Source organism: Onychomys torridus, chromosome 23 (assembly GCF_903995425.1).
Source record: "Onychomys torridus chromosome 23, mOncTor1.1, whole genome shotgun sequence".
In the NCBI taxonomy this organism is placed as follows: Eukaryota; Metazoa; Chordata; class Mammalia; order Rodentia; family Cricetidae; genus Onychomys; species Onychomys torridus.
Window position 1 is genome coordinate 19209516 of NC_050465.1, and position 6572 is coordinate 19216087.

At 45.4% G+C, this 6572-nt stretch overlaps 1 protein-coding gene across 2 annotated transcripts in view; it reads right to left on the bottom strand.

Annotated features, from left to right (window-relative positions):
* Pja2 (praja ring finger ubiquitin ligase 2) overlaps positions 1 to 5282 on the bottom strand; it is a 51683-nt gene extending 46401 nt beyond the window's left edge. The window contains exon 1 of one of the 2 annotated variants that reach the window (XM_036172888.1): positions 5112 to 5282. The gene's annotated coding sequence lies outside the window, so the exon portion shown is untranslated. The remainder of the gene's footprint in view (positions 1 to 5111) is intronic. The other variant, XM_036172887.1, reaches the window with a different exon arrangement.
* Between the last annotated feature and the right edge of the window lie 1290 nt (positions 5283 to 6572).

Below are 6572 nucleotides of genomic sequence, written 5' to 3' on the forward strand. Positions count from 1 at the left end.
TGGTAAAACTAAAACCAAACCCAACTCATACGGGGGGAGGGGGGGGAGGGAGGAAGGGGGGGAGAGAAACAATACCAAAAAATCAGGAAAAATATCACACAGTAAAAGAAATAAAAAAGTGCAACTTTAAACCAGGTGGTGGTGGTGCACACCTTTAATCACAGCACTTGGGAGGCAGAGGCAGGGTGATTTCTGAGTATGAGGCCAGCCTGGGCTACAGAGTGAGTTCCAGGACTGGCAGAGTTGTCACACCGAGAAACTCTGTCTCTATAAACCAAAACCAACACCAAAAACGTTTAGCTTGAAAAATCCTGTAAAAATTTATAAAGGACACTAATGGCACAAAAATTCTATTTAAGAATAAATGAAAAGAGCCAAGCGGTGCTGGTACACACCTTTAATCCCAGCACTCGGGAGGCAGAGGCAGGCGGATTTCTTTGAGTTCGAGGCCAACCTGGGCTACAGAGTGAGTTCAGGACAGGCTCAAAAACTACACAGAGAAACTCTGTCTCAAAAAAAACAAAAACAAAAAGAAAAAAGAAAGAAAGAAAGAAATGAAAAGATAGCCTCATGGACAGATGAGGGGGGAGCAAAACTCTTACTAATTGAGGTTTAACCACAGAACAAGGTGTAAAGTGACACATTTGAAAATGAAGTTGTTATATTTAAAAACTACAGAAAATAACTCCCTATAGTGAAAAACAAAAACTTTTTTTGACCAAACTCAATACTTATACTCAATGTTAAAGCTAAAATTCAATGTCTCTAACAGAATGGGAATGAACTTAATGTGACACAAGGTCACTTGCCTTGTTCTATTAAGGCTGGTTAGCAAACTTTCAGACGGCAGAAACTCTCCGAGAGTCTAAGACCCAAGTCTGAGCAGGTCTCATCCGGCAAAGGGTGGCTCTCCAGTTGAGAGGCTGCAGACTTCCACTGCATCTTCATTAAGGGTGAAGTGGCTGGGGAATTCTTTTAAAAAGGCAATCATCTACCCATGAGGGTCAACATCATACACCCCCAAAATCCAGTCCTCCCAAATATTTCCATACTGGGGATAATTTTCAACTCATAAAGTCTGAGAAGGACACAAACACGTGGCCTACGGTAATTCTCTATCATAATTAATGGTAATGCAAGACTCAATAGGAAGATGACAAGGCAGCTGCTATTGCCACTCTCTTCTTCAGTATGATGGAAGGTCTACCAGTGCAGTAAGGGAAATGAGGGGAGGCCAAGACACAACTCAAAACAAGAGTAACACTGTTCCTTAACCACAGTGACAAAGGAATCCCAAAGAATCTATGAACTAAGTTACCACAAGTGAGAAGGCTTCAGATATCAAGATCAACAAGCAAAAGTCAACTGCATTTCTATATAATGGCAGTAACAACCAGAAACAAATCTCAGAAAATACTTATTTATAGTAGCATCATGAATATATGCACAAACAAAATTGGTGATAATATCTAAATGTTGAAATGCTTATAAAAAGATGACCAAAAGGACCTCAATAACTAGAAATAGGTTATGTTTGCACACTAGGACATTCAGTTAGATATTAATTCTTCAAAAAGTTGACCTATGCTTCAACACAATCCATATGAAAATTCCTTATGGGTTTTTGCAGAAACAAAATGCTTCTATATGTTTTATAAGGAACTAGAACAGCCAAAATTATGTGTGTTACGATTTTGTTGTTATGATAAAGCACCATGCCCAAAGAACTTCATCATGAGCGAGCCTATCTTGGCTTCTGGGTCCAGTGGTATGAGAGTTCATGATGGTGCAGACATGGCAATACGCAGTTGGCTGGTGAAACAGAAGCAAAAACGAAGCTCGTATCTCAAGTGAAACCATGGCGAAAGGCAGACCAAACTACAAGTAGGCAAGGTTTTTCATCTCAAAGCCTGCCTTCAGTGACATACATCCTCCAGCAAGGCTGTACCACCTAAACTTCCCCAAACAGTGCCATCAACTGGGGGTCAGGTGTTCAAATGCATGAGGCAATGGAGAACATTTCTAATTCAAACTACCAGTAGTCTATGTGTCTGTGTTTATATGTACATGTGTGTCCATCTGTCATGAAGAGCTAGAGGCCAGAGGTCAAGGTTAGGAGATGGGTCAGGTAACTCCATTGCTCTTCATTTTATGTTTGTGTGCGTGTGTGCATGCATGTGTGTGTATGTATGAATACAGGGTCTCTTTGCTGGACCTGGAGCTCACTGATTGGGGAAACCGGCTGGCTTCCATACAAGCCCATAAATATCACTTCTAGTGATTTTTTAATTCACACAAGAACTCAGAATGAATGCTCACAGCATCTTTATTAATAACAACCTAAATATCCATAAATAGATCAAATGACTAAAACAGTAGTAAATTAACCATCATGAACTACTCCACAATAAAAGGAAGTGAACCAGTTAAACACACACACACACACACACACAATCTCCAAAAATATGATACTGGGAAATGGCAGCTACAAAAGAAATACTTTCATTTATATGAAATAGTAGACCAAGTGAAACCAATGAATAGTGAGAAAAAGGTAAGTGAAGTGGTTTCCTGGGGATCCAGGTCCAAGTGTGGCTGACTGCAAAGGATGGAAGGAAAGTTTGCAGAGATGAAAATACTATCCTGATTGTGTTGTATGTTCTATTCTCCGGATGATGATCACAAGGGTATACCTTTATGTAAACAAATGAGCTGTACATTTTAAATAAGTACATTTCATTATTTCTAATGTACTCTCCACAAGGCTGACTTTTTGAGAAAATAATCTCTTTCAGGGAAGTGGTATACAAGCAGCACTGGTAACACCCAAACAGAACCGCATATGTAACTGAAAAGATGTCAAAAAGAAAAAGAAAAAGAAAGGAAGAAAGAAAGAAACCCAACATCCACTACTTAAAGTTTTTAAAAAATACTAACAAGAATGAAAATAACAGGAGCCAATGAGATGGCTTAGTAGGTAAGGGTGCTTGCCACTATTAGGAAGCTATTAGGAAGCACGTTTAATGCTAGCTTCACCTTAAAGTAAGAAATAACACCATATTTTAACTAATTAGCTCTAGGACTCAACAATACGTAGAACCTATTGGACAATGCAATGAATACAATGTTACAAAAACTAGAAAACCAAAAAAATGACTTTTCAGGTAATTAACAACTAAATAAGAGTATTAGCTCCATGAAAAACAAACCAAAAGCTTTTATATTGCCAGGGACAGGGAAAAGAAATGTTGCGTTTTCATCTACAAACAGCAACCCAACCATAAAGAAACTGGAAATACAGAAAAGGAATGTCAAATATATATGGGGAATAACTAAAGCTTTAATATAAAGCAGGATGTAAAAAAAAAAAAGGTGAGAACAAAAGGGGGGAGCTTAAGACTCTAAAGTAGTTCTAAGAATTTATATATAACCTATTCAAAATGGGGGTTTTAAAATTTATATCACAACTGGCCTAAACATCACCTAGAAATACTCAAAATGCCTTTGAAAAGAGTAACAATGAGGGTTAGCTGGCTACCAAATTTAAATGTTCAAATCCTTTTCCTCTACAGTTCTATTTCCATGGACTTGTGCTCCAGAAATGATCACAAAGGCTTTCCAATTACTACAGTGGCTGAAAAATTCTTGGGATGGAGGAACTACTAGAAGAGAAACTGGAAAAGGCTCCTTTCACATTACAGTCTTCCACACCGTGAAATCAAGGACTTACAGCTTACAATTCAGCATCAATTATCAATGAATTACCTTTAGTAGAAAGCCTAACTTTCAACTGCAATCAATTTAAATGGCTTTCAACAGGAAAGTTTAATTCAAGTCTATCAAATTAAAGAAATATGTACTCTTAGAAAAGTATCAGGGAGGCCTACATAGAACAAGGGGCTATGTCCAAGAGATGGAATTAGGTGAAGAAGCAAGCTTTACATAAATGTGCTCAGTATAGCCCTCACCCCTACCCCTGCATGTGTATGTGTCTTTAAATGTGCATTTGTTAAAGCACTTTGAAAGATGAACTGCAACTCTAAATACTGGTTGTGGCCCCGGAGGAAGAAAATATTCACATTTGACTTAATACTCCTTTCTTTATACTGCTGAATTTCACACCAAGGTTGCATGTCTGTAATAAAGGATTAAAGTTATTTTATATAAAAACGACATGAAATCCAGAAGACAATCACAAAAATTGTTACGTTTATTTCCGTTATTTTTGTTTATTGACATACTCTTCAAATGACCTGTTAAGTCTTCAGCAACGATGACTGCCATCTTAAAAGAAATACGAGCAAATATTTCGTGATAAAAATAGAGTAAGGCCTCTTTTAAAAGAGCATCGTATACTTGACAGAACGAGGCGACTCAAGGCAGTTGTCTCATGTAGACATTTTCTTTTTTTTTTTTTTTTTTAAATGCCTGATGAGGGAAACCTCCCCCCCCCCCCCCCCCCCCGCCCCGATTCTTCTTCCAGCAAAGGCTGTTTACCTTCTCCCCTCTTCTTCAACTTGGTCTGGGCAGCTTTCAACTCACCATCTTGTATATGCGCAAAAAGGATTAACCGGGAGGAATCCTGGGGTGGGGGCGGGGGGCAGCCCTGAAGGTGCCTCTTGACAGGCGTGCTCGGGCCTAACGCTGCCGATCGCGAAGGCGCTAGGCCACCGGCACCGTGTGACAGGGCCTCGGTGACAACCGGGGAAGACGCAGATACCGGGGGCAGGGCAGGGGCCGGGCAGGGGCGCGCAGGCCTGCGGCGCCATGGTCCACCGCGGCGGGCCTGGGGGGGGGGGCGGCACTGCCGGGCCGCGGAGCGGGGGAAGGCGCCAGGTCCTTGGCCCTGGCACCAAGGACGGCGGGGAGCCGGCGGGCGCGGCGGCTCGGGCTAGAGCGCGGCCCCGAGCGGGCTGGACGAAGCCCGGGGAGGGCGAGAGGCCTCCCAGCCGCCAACCCCACCCACCATGGCCGGCCGCGGCCCGGCCCGCTCCCCAGGACCCACGGCAGCCGAGGCGCCCAGGCAGCCCGCTTCCTCACCCAGAACCCCTCTGACAAAACCAGCCAGATTGGAGAAGATTAAAAAAATACATGTATATATTCCCCCTCACCGATATGTGCAGCGGCTCCAGAGCGAGAACAGCGCTCGATCCTCCACCCGCCACCACCGCCTTCTTCTCCGCCTCCGACTCCTCCCCCGCCGAACGCGCAGCGGCTGCAGCGGCGACGGCGGCGGCGGCGGCGGCGGCGGTGGCGGCGGCGGAAGCAGAGGCGGTGGCAGCGGCGGCGGCGGCGCGTCCCGCCCCTTGCGTCGCGAAGGAGGCGGAGGAAGTGAGTGCCTTAGTCCCGCCCCCCCCTTGGAGGCGCACCCAATAGACTTCAAGGCCCTCTGCAGGGAAAATGCGCCCGCCCAATCGGAGCCCGAGAAGTGGGATGACGTCAGTGGTTGGACGTGGCAGAAAAAGGGAAAATAACTCGGGCTGTCTCTCTGCCCGGCTCCCCAGGCTCTCTCCGAAGGCCTTCGCGGATTGGTCGACGAGCGGGAAGACGCACTCGGCTCCGCCCCCTGCCTGGCCCTGCGCCTTCCCCTGCAGCACTGCGACGTTTGGGGCGGGGGCGGGGCGCCGCGGCGGGCCGAGGCGCTTCAGCCTTTTGTGGTTTGGGCTGGGAGAAAAGGGCGGGGTCTCCTGGAGGGAAGGGGGTGTGGAGAGCCGAGCCGGGGACTGGCGCAGTTACACTTCTCTGCATCCCCGCAGCCCCCGGCAAAATGGAGGTGCTGCATTCGGTTCCGACGCCACTAGGATTTGCAGTTTGAGTACAAGATGCCCAATATTTGCAGCCTAACTACAAGATGCTCAAATATTTGCGGTTTAAGTGCTAGAAAAGAAACCCCCTTCAAGCGATTGCAGTTCCGATGGCAGCGGGGGGGGGGGTGGGGGGAAGCATACGAGGAAGAGCTCCTTGGCTCGCCCTCAGCGTTCTCTGCGGTGCTTAGTCTGCCACCAGCCAGAGCCCCCGCCCTGCTGTCTGATTCTGTTCAGAGAGGGCAGGTATAGGTGACATGTAGATTTGGCCTGACCAGAGTTTAGCAGCTGACATCTCTAAGTTAAATCGGTTGTCAGGCTGGGAGGTAACAGTTCTCGTCACATGTAACCAAAATAAATACAACAGCTGGAGTCCCTGGACACCTTGCTTAATTTAAACCCAGTTACAGTTTCAGTTCATTATGTCAGTGATGCACACACATGTCCTCTTTTCTCATCCTGAAGCCTGCCCGCTTCTCTGATTACAGTGCAGCTTTCTTCTCTTACTCCCCGCCCCCATCTGCAGCTCCATCCCCTAGTTCCCAAAGCCCGGGATATATTTATCACGTCGCTTCCCCCACGAATTAAGAGCCCCAATTCTTCTGATGTCCTTTAATTGTAAAATCCGCCAGTGAACTGGAACTATTTTTTCCGCCATTGGTGTACACAATTTAGCCGAAATTTCCCATAGAATCCCGGGCTACGAGAATTTGCTAGACATATTTTTGAAACCAAGTTTAATTCCCAGACTACCACAGTAACACATTT